The sequence below is a fragment of the Helicoverpa armigera genome, chromosome 31 (assembly GCF_030705265.1).
Source record: "Helicoverpa armigera isolate CAAS_96S chromosome 31, ASM3070526v1, whole genome shotgun sequence".
NCBI lineage: Eukaryota > Metazoa > Arthropoda > Insecta > Lepidoptera > Noctuidae > Helicoverpa > Helicoverpa armigera.
Window position 1 is genome coordinate 1746933 of NC_087150.1, and position 13221 is coordinate 1760153.

At 39.2% G+C, this 13221-nt stretch overlaps 1 long non-coding RNA gene across 1 annotated transcript in view; it reads right to left on the bottom strand.

The window, feature by feature from the left end:
* LOC135119227 (uncharacterized) overlaps nt 1-2251 on the bottom strand; it is a 233682-nt gene extending 231431 nt beyond the window's left edge. Inside the window, exon 1 of the long non-coding RNA XR_010278061.1 lies at nt 2125-2251. This is a non-coding gene — a long non-coding RNA (uncharacterized LOC135119227). The remainder of the gene's footprint in view (nt 1-2124) is intronic.
* Nucleotides 2252-13221: the final 10970 nt, after the last annotated feature.

Genomic DNA, 13221 nt, shown 5'->3' on the forward strand with positions numbered 1-13221 from the left:
TTATATAGTGTGTTTTCTAGGTGTTTTCCCGCGGTTTTACCCGCGTTTCATAGGAACTTCTTCTCGTACATGGATAAAATATAGCTTACGTCAATAAATGGGCTATCATCCTACTACTGCCCTTATCCCTATTTTATTAGTAGATCGGTATTCAGCGCAGCATGCTTTCGTTTTCCATACTTTTCTGTCTGCATCATCCCTAGTAAATAGATGAGTTATACATATAACACTGAAATATTTTTCAAATCGACCCAGTACTTTTTAAGATTAAGCGCATTCAAACAAACTCTTCACTTTTAAAATATTAGTAAGAGCTTACATAAGGCCTAGGTACTTATTTTTGGCTTATGTTTAACTGATCACCAGATATAGTAACAAACAGCAGACAAAAATAGTAAATGATCACCAAAATGAAACTCGCATTTTAATGTAAAACTATCACCAAAGTTTTAACACTTTGCTATCCTATTTAAGTGAAATTACTCCAAAATAAATCATGCGTAAGCCAAAAATAGTAAATGATCACCAAAATTAAACCACCATTTTAAAGTAAGATTATAACCAAAGTTTTTAAATTCTGCTATCCTATTTCAGCAAAATGAGTCCAAAAAAATCATTGTTATCCCAAAAGTAGTAAATGATCACCAAAAGTAGTAAATGATCACCCAAAGTAGTAAATGATCATCAAAAAAGTTTTTACATCTTGCTATCCTGTTTAAGTAAACTGACTCCAAAAAATAAGTTCGGCCTGATAAAATAAATGTAATAACATTATGGGGACCCTTTTCCTGCACTAGCGTGGAAAATTGTCTATTGCATGCCTCTAAACAGTGCGATAAGAGTGTATTGAGAAACACATTCTTCTTCTTCTTTCTCCTGCCCTGTTCCCAATTTTACTTGGCGTCGGCGCAATATGTCATTTTCTTCCATTTTCCCCTGTCACTCGTCATACTGACACTCACGCATGCATTGCAAGCCGGACACATAACTTAATATGGCATCATAATACTTTATTTGGTAATAAGCCTACATTTTATGGCAATCACAGTAATACATTAATTTGGTCGTCAAGAGTTGGTGATCATTTACTAAATTTGGTGGTCGAATACAATTTAAAGTGAAGTCGTGACTAAAATAGCTGGTACTATTACATTTTTAGACTTTATTTTTCTGGTGTTCAGTAGATATTTCTGGTTGCAAAACTTAGGGTATCAAAGCATTTTATGGTGGTCATTATATTTGTTCCCCTTATTTTTCTTTCAACTAAAAAGCCCATAGACACCAGTTGATTCCGCGAAGGCTTCTAACGAGGTTGTGAGCTAGTTTTTATAGTCTATGACTTGTAAGGCCAGCTATGTCTAATGGCAAGCAAAAAGTACTGATTACTATGGGACCTTCATCTAATGGGGTAGCGAGCATTGCCCCTTGAATCAATGGCTTGTTATGTCACCATGGTAAAAAAAATCTAGACTTATTCCTTTATAATACTAAGCGAAAGATTGTCAGCCTTATTTATAAACGTGAATTAAATAATTTACGTTTATAAGTAAGGCTGACAAATTACATAATCCGTCATAATTTTAAAGGCGTTATATTTATTTAATTAAATAATAATTAATACTTAAGGGCTGTTTAAGAAAAAATCTTACTTATAAACATTTAATCACTAGTACAATTGCGGACCGCACAAGGCTCAGTTAAATAAAATTAATATAGGAATATTAGGTCCTCTTCCAAGCAAGAAGTTCTGGATGGATATTGATGCAAATTATTTATATCAGAATACCTCTAAATACGCTTGAAATAGTAGATAGTATTACGTTATTACGTTAGAGTCAATAGGTTTATGTCACAATATAAATATAATTCTTCTGTAACCCTACATACCGGTCAAACTGCAAACCTCTTATTTGGAAGTCGGTTAACAAATAGCAAACTTCCTTGCTTACTTTCCCGCCATTTCTAAATAGGAAAAGGAAACAAAGTAAATGTGTACTGGACAAGGAAATAACACTCATTCTGCCTAGCGCTACATCCTTACTAGTAAGTCTGATACAAGGAGGTTCTATGCAGAAGTTTAACATTGTATAATCATCGGCACGAATCTTGAGCGCTAACCTACACCTGCGCAGAAGTAATTTATTGGGTCCCTTTTGTGGTATGAAGTGAGGCGCGGGGGCGGGGTAAAGCGGTGATTGGCCCGCAGCGCATCGCGTCATAGCCGTCACTCGGGATTGGTTCTTTGCTAATAAATCACTTCTGCGCAGGTGAAGGTCAGCGCTCAAGATTCGTGCCGATGATTATACAATCACAGAAAAATTAAAGAAAGAAAATATGTAAATAGGTTAATGCGAATTCTTTTAAGTCAGTGTTTTTTCTTACTTACATCTAGACACGACACTCGGACAAAATCTACATTTATTTCGTCTCTGCTTTAATCGGATATTAGAAGGAACTTTATAAGTTCGTGGTGACTTATTTTGATAACTTTGTGGAAGTGTAATTCATATAATAATAGAGATATGCAATTTTGGTCTGCGGGCTTGTTCGCGCGAGTTACCGCGGCGCTGGTACATAAAGGGCTTAAGAAGGAACATGGTGGGGTTTAGTCAGTAAGAGTCTGACACACCCTCACACTGCACACACAGCGGAGGGATCATTTGATGATTTCTTACAAAAAAGATATTCAATGTTTCTGTAACTTAATTGTAAATATGGTTCTTTTGTCACATGTCTTTTAGTGGTCATGTCTAACGAAAAGTCCAAACAAATTCATCCGCCGAGCCTCCACAAATATATTTAGCTAGCCACACAGCCGAGTAAATACTTTTCGCGCGAAAACTCAGAATTTCGCGGCCAACCTTATTTGTATGTGGCAACACTGTAATGTTTCCTTTTTTGCAGTTAGCAACATTTCTGTGGGAATTCTGGTCGGTGGGAAATTAAAACCGATTTTCAACATTCATGATAATTTAGAGTACCCAAACCCATACATTGCAGATTAAACAGTCGGCCAAAAGTTGACCCATTTTTTTGAAGAAAATCTTGAATCCAATCGAAGTTGTCAGTCGATCTGATACCGGGTTGATACCTGGGGCCCGATTCTCCTAATTTTACTTAAGCGACATACAATTCACATTCGACTGCGATCCAATCACGACTCAATTACTATTGAAGCGTATGTGGCAACGTTTTTATCCTTTTCTGTCATTCAATGAAAATGAAAAAAGACGAAATGATTCATTATTAAATGACAGAAAAAGATAAAAACGTGTATTTAAAAAAAAAGCGGAATTGCGGAATGCCACATACGCTTCAATCATTATTGAGTCGTGATTGGATCTCAGTCGGATGTGAATCGTATGTTGCTTAAGTAGAATTGAGCAAATTTCATGTTTTGGTTGTGAATGAAGAAAGATAGAAACCTGTACAAATCATTGTTTTTTATTCGGATTCGAGTGTGCCTTGAGACGCGAGCAAAACCGCGGGAAACATATGACATAACTTTATTTTTACAACAAAAATAAAAAAAATAAAGTTCGATATTTAAAACGATTAGGATTGAAATAAATCATGTCGGCATTGACAAAAGTTGCCATTTATAAAAATCAGGTGATTCCTTTGTGTTGTCGTAAAAAAATACAATAGAACCTTAAAGCTTGTAACTGTATTGAGGGTTTCCAAAATAGGTGAAAAAAAATATATTGCGTGGGTACCTAAAGCTTTCTTAACACGATTGAAATCTACGCTATTCGGTCTAACTATGTAATGGAATCTAAGAAAACTAATTTAACCATCTTCCAAGGATCGTAGCGTCATGAACATTGTCAGCTGTATGTAGTTCTTATGACAATACAATAATATAGTACTGTCGAACTGATCTGATGATGGAGCCGGAAGATATAAACTGGAACTTCATGATGGAACATCGTATCATAGCTGTGTGTTGGACTTGTTAGAAAAAACTTGTAATTATTTATAAGTTCATTTATAAAAGTCCTAGTTAATCTGTGTTTCAAAGGGCAAAATTGCTGGGTCGCGGCTGTCATTTCAACATCTTTGACAGTCGTCACAGGTAGTCAGAAGCCAGAAAGCCTGACAAGACAACCAGTCTTAGCAAGGTGTATCAGGTGGTCAAGGGGTTGAGGAGGTCAGAGAGGCAGTCGCTTAATGTGGCACACTGTTACTCAGATGCACCCGTTAAGATCAGGAGACGACTCCAAAATACAGAGTCTTTGCGAAAAGGCTAAGCAAATGATATCATTTGATTTTTTACTTCAAAAAGTCTTTAAAAAATCGTGTTTTCATCCCAAAAACATACCTACATACTAACTTTATCTACCTGTTTAATTCAATAGTTGAAATCACAATGACCAACGTCAATTTGACACAAAAAGTCAAATTGACAATCGGCCATTTTGTAAAAAACAAGTCCTATCAGAAATTATTAATGTTTTTAGGTTTGTAGGCTCACTTCGTAGGTGGGTTCGGTATTGTTAGTCGGGGGTTCGATCCCGGGCGTTGTAAAATGGTTTATTATGGTTTTAGAACTTCTATTTTGTTGTTGTGAAAAAATGTTATTGTGATTCTTGAGTTTTGGGCGACAGTTCATACAAATTATAATTATGCACTGTTCTGGTCAACTAAATTAAATATTTTCTGGTTTGAAGTTCATCATTATTACTCATTCTCTAGTTAAAGTCTGTGTCTCGGGATACCTTCCTAATTGTTGTACTTATAAAGTGCCAGCGACTTATGAGTTCGTCACATCTAAGTTGAGACCTCCTCCATTTTTGTAATCGGTCAAAAACTGTACTTATATTAAGATGAAAGCTGATTTCAAAATGCAACCAACTCCTCCTTCTCATATATTTTTTACCAAAATAAACGAATGATTCAATTGATTAAGTACCTCAATTGTTGTACTTATTTATTTACATTAATTTTCATTCGCATTCTATTTTTAAACTGAGTTTTTGATAAAAAGTTGTATCAAGATATGTATATTTAGAGAAGAGCCATCTTAAATGGAGTAAAACATCATTCTGAACGTAATTTTCAAGATATTTTGTTACTACGATTCACCATTAGCCCAACTCAAATCCGCCATCTTGAAAGACAGTTGTCAAACAACAGAAATAAACAGACAATAAGTACAACGGATGTATTTTATGACTGTCCGTCCGTCAGGCGTCACCGGGGGCTTGCTGTTTACTTAAACATTGGGCTTTTACAAGATACAGCTTATTTACATGAAGATAATAGAGCTGTTTCTATGGGTAATATAAAGGAGAGAACAAGGAATTGAGAACCTCATCCTTTTTGGGTAGTGGGTTAAAAAGTGGTCAAGGAGTTGGTGCTGAAATGTAAAGGTACCAGTGACAGTAAAAACCGATTTGCAAATAGAGGGAAGTTCTCGTTATTTTTTTGACACGTAAATTTTATACTTTTTGGACATAAGTTCGTGAAATACTTATAAATGAGACTGGGTTAGCAAAATTATGAAATGACTGCCCGTACCGGGATAAAATATAGCCTATGTTACTCGTGGATAATGTAGATTTCGAATGGTGAAAGAATTTTTAAAAAACTGTCCAGTAGTTTTTGAGCCTATTCATTACAACCAAACAAACAAACAAAGTTTTCCTCTTTATAATATTAGTATAGATACCGTATGAGTATATTAGTAGTCTATGATATTAGCGTACCTACTCACATACATTCCATCTTTATAAACGACACTACCAAATTATATTGCCTCAAAATAATATAATATTATTCCAGAATTGTTTATTCTTTTGAAACGCGTTAATTTACTCCTTCCGTTTTGGAGTTTCAGACTATTATTTACTTAGACATCCATGAAATATAAACATTCATGACACTTCCTCATCTTTTATGATAGTAGTGGTACTCAACTTCCTGTTTCATAAGATCGGACCCTGGAGACCACTCTTATTATTCAGGGTGTCTGAAACTCCCTAGAGACGCTTGGAACTGCAAGAAATATGCATGTAGCTTGTTGGCTAAATTGCGGTGGATTTCAATAATCGGTCTAACCGTTTTTGGCTTACTTACCAGACATGAGAATTTTTATATAATGTCAATATGGATCTTTTTTTTTTTTAACGACGTCAAAAATCATCAAATGACCCCTCCCGCTGTGGGTTAGCAGCGGTGAGGGAGTGTCAGACTCTTACTGACTAAAAACCGTCGTGTTCCGTCGTAGGCCTTTTATGTACCAGGGCCGCGGTAACTCGCGCGAACAACACGCAGCCCCCGCAGGCCTTGGCCCTACTGGGCCCCGCTGGATGGATCTTCCTATCTCTGGTTAAGAAATCGACATATAGGGGTTATTGAAATCCGCCGTTGGAGAACCAATTTTCATACAATAACGACAACGGTATTTCAACCTATCTTGGGAAGAAATAATAAAACAACAGTACTTCATTGCAGCTTGATCTTAAAGGTACCAATACTCAATACATATAATAAAGAGAATCATTTACTGTTTGTTCGTATCATAAAGGCTCAAAAAGTATTGAAACCATTTGAAAAATTCCTTCACAGATTAAAAGCTACACTCTTCCCGTGTAACATAGGCTTTATTTTATCCCCGTAGCACCCACGGGACGCGGTCGAAACCGTCAGAGCGATAAAAGTATTCAGCAGCCAAGAGTCTTACATTGCATCCGAATCAACGATATTGTTTTTTCAATGTGAGAAGAGTCTTGTTCACAACACGAATAACAATAAAATAGTCCAAATACCAAACAGTATTAAAACGTACACTTTGCAATATATTTCATTCATGTGCACGAATTCTCACAACCGAATGAAGGCGTATTATAGTTCTTATTGTAGTTGAAGGATGCTCAAATTGTAAAGTTTAGTTGCGAGAAATAGTTCGGCAATGTTTGATAGGTAATGTATTGTGCCTCTCAATAGATATCCGGTATTTTGGTCAAGGTAGCGAAAAGGTATGTGAAGTGGCTAACTGTTTGAGCGTAAAAGGGTTTTTCAAGATTGAAATTTAGATTTTAAGATGTTTTTGGTCTAACTACAGGTTTTTTGAGGCTCCATCCGTGTCTTGAGGAAACTGTTTTCAGCTTTCGGATAAAAGTAATCCATTTTTTCTATCTGTTCATCTGTTTTGCCTATCGGTTTTGAATATTTGATCAAATATGCTGTTTTGCACTATAGACATCTCGAGTTTCTATTCATAATGTCTAAAAGATAATGCTTACCTATTTAGAAATAAATTTCAGGTTAAAATAAAGTCGGAATAAACAATACCCATTTATTATTTACAAAAATAACACTAATTTACAAAGTATTCAGTCATTCAACTTGACATCCATCACTATGCTTAAATGAGTCAACTTTGTTTGTTTACAAAACTGAGACTGTTCACATAAAATATGTAAATAAATTGTAATTCAGTGAAATAAATAATGTACAACATGACTAATAACTAGTATTTTTGAATATTTAATGTTTATGTTACGTAATTTTAAGGTATTTTCAGTTAGCGCCTGCCGATTTTATTAGAGCAACACGTTTATGTAACTTGTTGCTTTTCATTTTCACAAGGCGCTTAAGAATCAAGTCTGCCATTTTTGAAATGTATGTGATGTTTTAGGGTGCGTCCACATCTGGCGAATGCGCCGCGAATGCGCAGCACGCGAGCCGATCGCGAGCTGTGCGCGTGCAGTCACTGCAATAGTTCGATGCGCCTCTTTAGCGCAACTCACGCAAGGCTCGTATAGAGCGCGCGAGCGGCGCGCGATCTGCGCGCAATCAGTTCTCGCCCTTACAGTTCCGTATATTGGCTCAGTACTATCGAAGATGTCAGACGTCGCGCGCCGCCTGCGCGCCGCTCGCGTGCGGCGCTTAGTTCGCGCGCGAGCTGCGCGCGGGCCAAGCAGAAGCGGCGCACAAACAAAAATGCACGCGCGCAGTTCGCGGACAGCTCGCGATCGGCTCGCGTGCTGCGCATTCGCGGCGCATTCGCCAGATGTGGACGCACCCTTACATTTTGACAGTTATTAAAATAGAAAATACTCGATTTTTTACTATAATGTAAAATGTAATAATCTACATATACTAAAGAGGAAACATTTTTGTTTGTTTGTACTCTAAAGTCTTTTGAAAAATTCTTTCACTGTTGGGAAGCTAGACTGCCCCCGCGTTACATAGACTATATTTTATCCAGATACGGATACGGATATTATGAAAAAATATCTTCGTTAGGTGTTGGTGTAGTGTGCCTATGTTTTCTGTGCCTATGCCTATGCCTGTGCCTGTGTAAGTGTGAGTGTGAGGAATAATGGTAATGTTTCCTCTTCTTCCTTCTTCTTCTCCTTCTCTTTCTGAGTCGATAATGATTTGGCAGAAAAGGAGCCGCAGTCAAGGGAGATGTCACTTGTGACGTCTGTTGATTTCGTTCTGTGAAAATATGCATTTTATAGTTTGAATCTATCAAGCGCAGCGTAGGACGTCCACCAACAAGGTGGACAGACGACCTTACAAAGGTCGCTGGAAGACGCTGGATGCAGGTCGCCTCCACAGGTATCTGTGGAGATCAAAGGGGGAGGCCTATGTTCAGCAGTGGACGTCCTATGGCTGAGGTGATGATGATGATGGTGATGATGATAGTTTGAATCAGAAGGCAGTAAGTCTGTCAACAATATCAAAAATCATTTTTTAAACGTGGCTGCAAAACAGCACTTTTCGAACGACAAAAAAAATACAAAAGACAGCCCCAAAACGCCCACCCTTCACTACTTTCTATGTATTTTTGCTGGGAAGAAGAAGTGGCGAAAAACTCCCCAGCAACTTCCATCAGTGGCCAGTAGTCTGGGAGTTGGTGATTGATACACCCGTGCATCGGAGGTGTTATATAAAAAAAACAAACTTGGATAATTATGAAATATGCATACCCATAAGTTTGTCCACTTTTTCTGGTTTCTTGAAGAAGTCGTTTGGGAATCTGTTCTTCAGAGCTTTATTGATGGAGTCCAGCAACACCCGTCTCCGGGGAGAGTACCTCATTCGACGGAACGGACGCAGGAATGCTTCTATCAGGCTGTCGCAGAGGAAATAGGGTCTCAGGGTCACTGGAAGACGAAGATAAGTGAGTGGTGTTACAATTTTGTATAATGATAATTTTATTTTTTGTATATATCAATGGTAAAGTCGTGGTGGCCTCTCAAGAATGAGTGCGTGGGTTCAATTCCAAGTCAGGCAAGTGCCAATGCAAAGTTTCTAAGTTTCTATGTACTTTCTAAGTATAGCTTGGATACAACTGACTGTGTGTCGGATGGCACGTTAAACTGCAGGTCTCGGCTGTCATTGACCATCCTTGGTAGTCGTTACGGGTAGTCAGAAGCCTGTAAGTCTGACACCAGTCAAGTTGTATTGAGTTGATCGGGTAACTGGGTTGAGGAGGTCAGATAGGGCAGTCGCTCCTTGTGGCACACTGGTACTCAGCTGCATCCGGTTAAACTGGTAGCCGACCCCAACATAGTTGGGCAAAAGGCTCGGATGATGATGATGACTTATGTTCTATGCAAATAAATGTTTCTTTCTTTCTTACATACCGTTAGGATACTCCTCAAACTCCTTGAGCACGTTGAAGAGGTGGTTTCCTTCCTCGTACCTGTACATCATACCAGCATACTCAATGATGGAGTTCACCTCGGCAGACAGTTCGCGTCTGCGCCGAAGCAGCATGTGGTGTAGCATGGCGGCGTAGCCTGATGGAAATAACATTTACATCATCATCATCATCATCATCATGATCATCAAAGACGACCTCGATGGCGCAATGGTCACCATGCCGGACTGCCAAACCTAAGGCCTCGATTCCCGGTTCGGTCGACATGTATGTGATGAGCATGCTTGTTGGCCGTGGTTTGGGAGTTATAATATGTATATGTGTAGCTATATGTAGTTTATCAGTTGTGTTAGCACCCATAACACGAGTTAATTAATAACTTAGCATGGGGTTAACCGACCGTGTGTGAAAAGGAGTCCTGACATTATTTATTTATTTAAAAGTCAAAACCAAATATTAAGGCTTTCATTTAGGCCTAACAAGCACTTACCAACGTCAAAAATTATAAATAGGTTTGATTGTAAATAGTTGCCCATTCCTAAAGGAGCTTCCTATGGAGAAGAACGGGCAAGAAACTCCACGCCTGGAAGTTCGTGATTGATTGTTCTCCTAGACGATAATCGGCCACGGTGGCTGTTCTCGTGTAAGGAGATCAGCCAACTGCGCAGGACATATTATAGTGCACGCACATTTGCTTGGACACAGGTGCACTCCCTATTCCTTCACTCTCATAGCGCGATGGGACGACAATGCGACACCACTGGACAGAGATAAGATCTGATTATGATGATGATGATAATGACAATGATGAGAAAGGTACTCACTCTTTTTGACGTCGATCTCAGCTTCGGTCATGAATATCGACAGTTTCATTGTGACGTCCAGTAGTGGTTGACCGAACCAGGCTAGGCGGCGAGTTTCCCTCAACCTGTAACATTATTGGTATGATACAGCTTCCAGTCTAACCGGATGCGGCTGAGTACCAGTGTGCCACAAGGAGCGACTGCCCATCTGACCTCCTCAACCCAGTTACCCGGGCAACCCAATACCCCTTGGTTAGGCTGGTGTCAGAGTTACTGGCTTCTGACTACCCGTATCGACTGCCAAGGATGTTCAATGACAGCCGGAACCTACAGTTTAACGTGCCATCCGAAACTGATGAAAAACTTATGTACTGTAAACTAGCATGCATATAAAAAAATTGGTCTTTTTAAAAGTCGACATAACTCTATGTATAAAAAAACACTCGAGTCATGTATTGTCATCAGAAATCAGAACTCAGAGCGTGTGCAAAATTTCATCCTAATCGAAGGCCGGTAAGTGAGTCAAATTAAGATTCCACGATTTTCTTACATACATAGTTACAAGTGAACCTAATATAAGCGAGTTAGGTGATTAACACACGGCACCGCGCACCGCCGCGCCGCGGAGGGCGGTGGCGCTCGAACAAAAGAGCACCGCTCGAATGCGCGGTCTGGCGGTGTACGTATATTAGGCATCAACGGATTTAATACAGGTCAATGCGACATGAGATCCGCTTCACCGCCTGTGCGCGGTGCCGTGTGTTAATCGCCTTAAAAAACGTGACATACTCATTGACAATAGTCGCGGTGTTCATGATAACTGCCTGCACGTGATAATTGGCCTTCACAGTGATCAGGCGGGTCAGCTCCAGTAGGAAGACCACCATGTATCCTTCGCTGAGCGATTGCATCAGCTTGTGGTACGCGAGAATACGAGGAGGTGGCGGTGGCCGGGTCACGAAGAACTCTAAAGGAGGTAATATGATGGTTAGAAAAAGGTATGTGGTCTTTCGTAGATTATGTATCAATTTTTGTAAAGAACTGGTTCTTAAATATAGACAGAGTTGTGTTGCTGGGGAGTTTGTTGCGCCATTTCTTCTTCCCAGCAAAAACACATAGGCAGTGGTGAAGGGTGGGCGTATTTGATGGCTGTCTTATGTAAAGTTGATTTTCAAAAAGTGCTGAATTTCAGCCTACTTTGAATAAATGTGTTTCTATCTTTATTGTCGACATCAGAAAAAAAATCGTTTCTTCAATTTTAAGGTCAAATTCAGCAGATTTTGAGTTTCTAAATGAACGAAAGAGGATTTCAAAAAATTCGTGAAAATCATGAATTCCACCAAACTTTCCAGTCGGTCTGATACCGGCTAAATACCTGATCATTGCAATGTGCGTACCATTCATCATACTGATTTAAGAGCCCAACCAAAACTGTCGGCCGACTAAAAGTTTACTTATACTTATCGGCACGAATCTTGAGCTCTGACCTTCACCTGCGCAGAAGTAATTTATTGGGTCCCTTTCGTGGTATGAAGTGAGGCGCGGGGGCGGGCTAAAGCGGTGATTGGCCCGCAGCGCATCGCGTCATAGCTGTCACTCGGGATTGGTTCTTTGCTAATAAATCACTTCTGCGCAGATGTAGGTCAGAGCTCAAGATTCGTGCCGATAACTATACAGATTATTAGTGTCTAACTTACTTCCTTGGCCAGCCGTAGTTAATATAGTCGTGTAAGGCACAGGCACGTTAATCGGTCTACCATCTTTGATAGTCGTCATAGTATTTGGATCAAAAGCCGGAGCAGGAGTTGTTCCAACATGTGGAAAACCAGACTGATCTATAGAAAAAGACTGTTCTTGTTTCGGTGTAGCTGTTGATATGTACGGATCTACACTTGGAGAAATTGGAGCAACAAATGTTTTTGGTAATGCAGAACTTGCAGTAGTAGTTATGACACTAGGGAAAGTTACGACTATATCTTGAGGTCTTGTTGTAAGCTCTGTATTAGTTGTTTCCTCAGTGTTTGATGTGAACAATATTATATGTGGAAGGAATTCTAATGGCTTGGTTGTTGTTTTGTAGACGACTGGTCTTGTGGCGTTGGTTGCCCATGTAGGTACGTAGCGCATTCGACCGATCGGTTTTGTTGGTTCCGCTGCAAAAAGGAAGTGTCAGATTAGATAATATATAACGGTGATATTATTGTCTTGAAGTTAACTAATATAGCCGACCCCAACATAATTGGGAAAAGGCTCGGAGGATGATAAAGTTAACTAATATCAGGAGGTTAGGATTATGAACATAAGTAACTAATATGCTAGCTAATGTTTGCATTTTCAAAATCATAATGGTGTCTAAGCTGATTTCTGGAAGGGCGTTCTCATATAAGGAGATCGGTCAGCTGCACAGGACATGCACAAGCATTTGCGCAGACACGAGTGCACTCACTATTCCTTCACTCTCATAGCGGAATGGGACGACAATACGACACCACCGGAGAGAGATCAGGCGCAGGACCGATCATCAAAAATATCACAATGTTAATGAGGAAAGCAACTCACGTATATATTCGGTAGGCTTCGTCTGTAGCTCAGACAGGAATTTGTAGGCATTCATAGGTACCCTTTCAGTGGGCAGTCGCTCATCACCCGAGCGAGTTAGTAAAGGTTTATCCATAGCTAAGTAATTTGTCATTTCGTTACCAAATAGCTCTTCGAATCTATTCCTTGGCGAAAATATTTTTTTCGAAGCTGGATTCACGGTTGTTGACATTGAAGAAGGCAAATTCAATGATACAGATA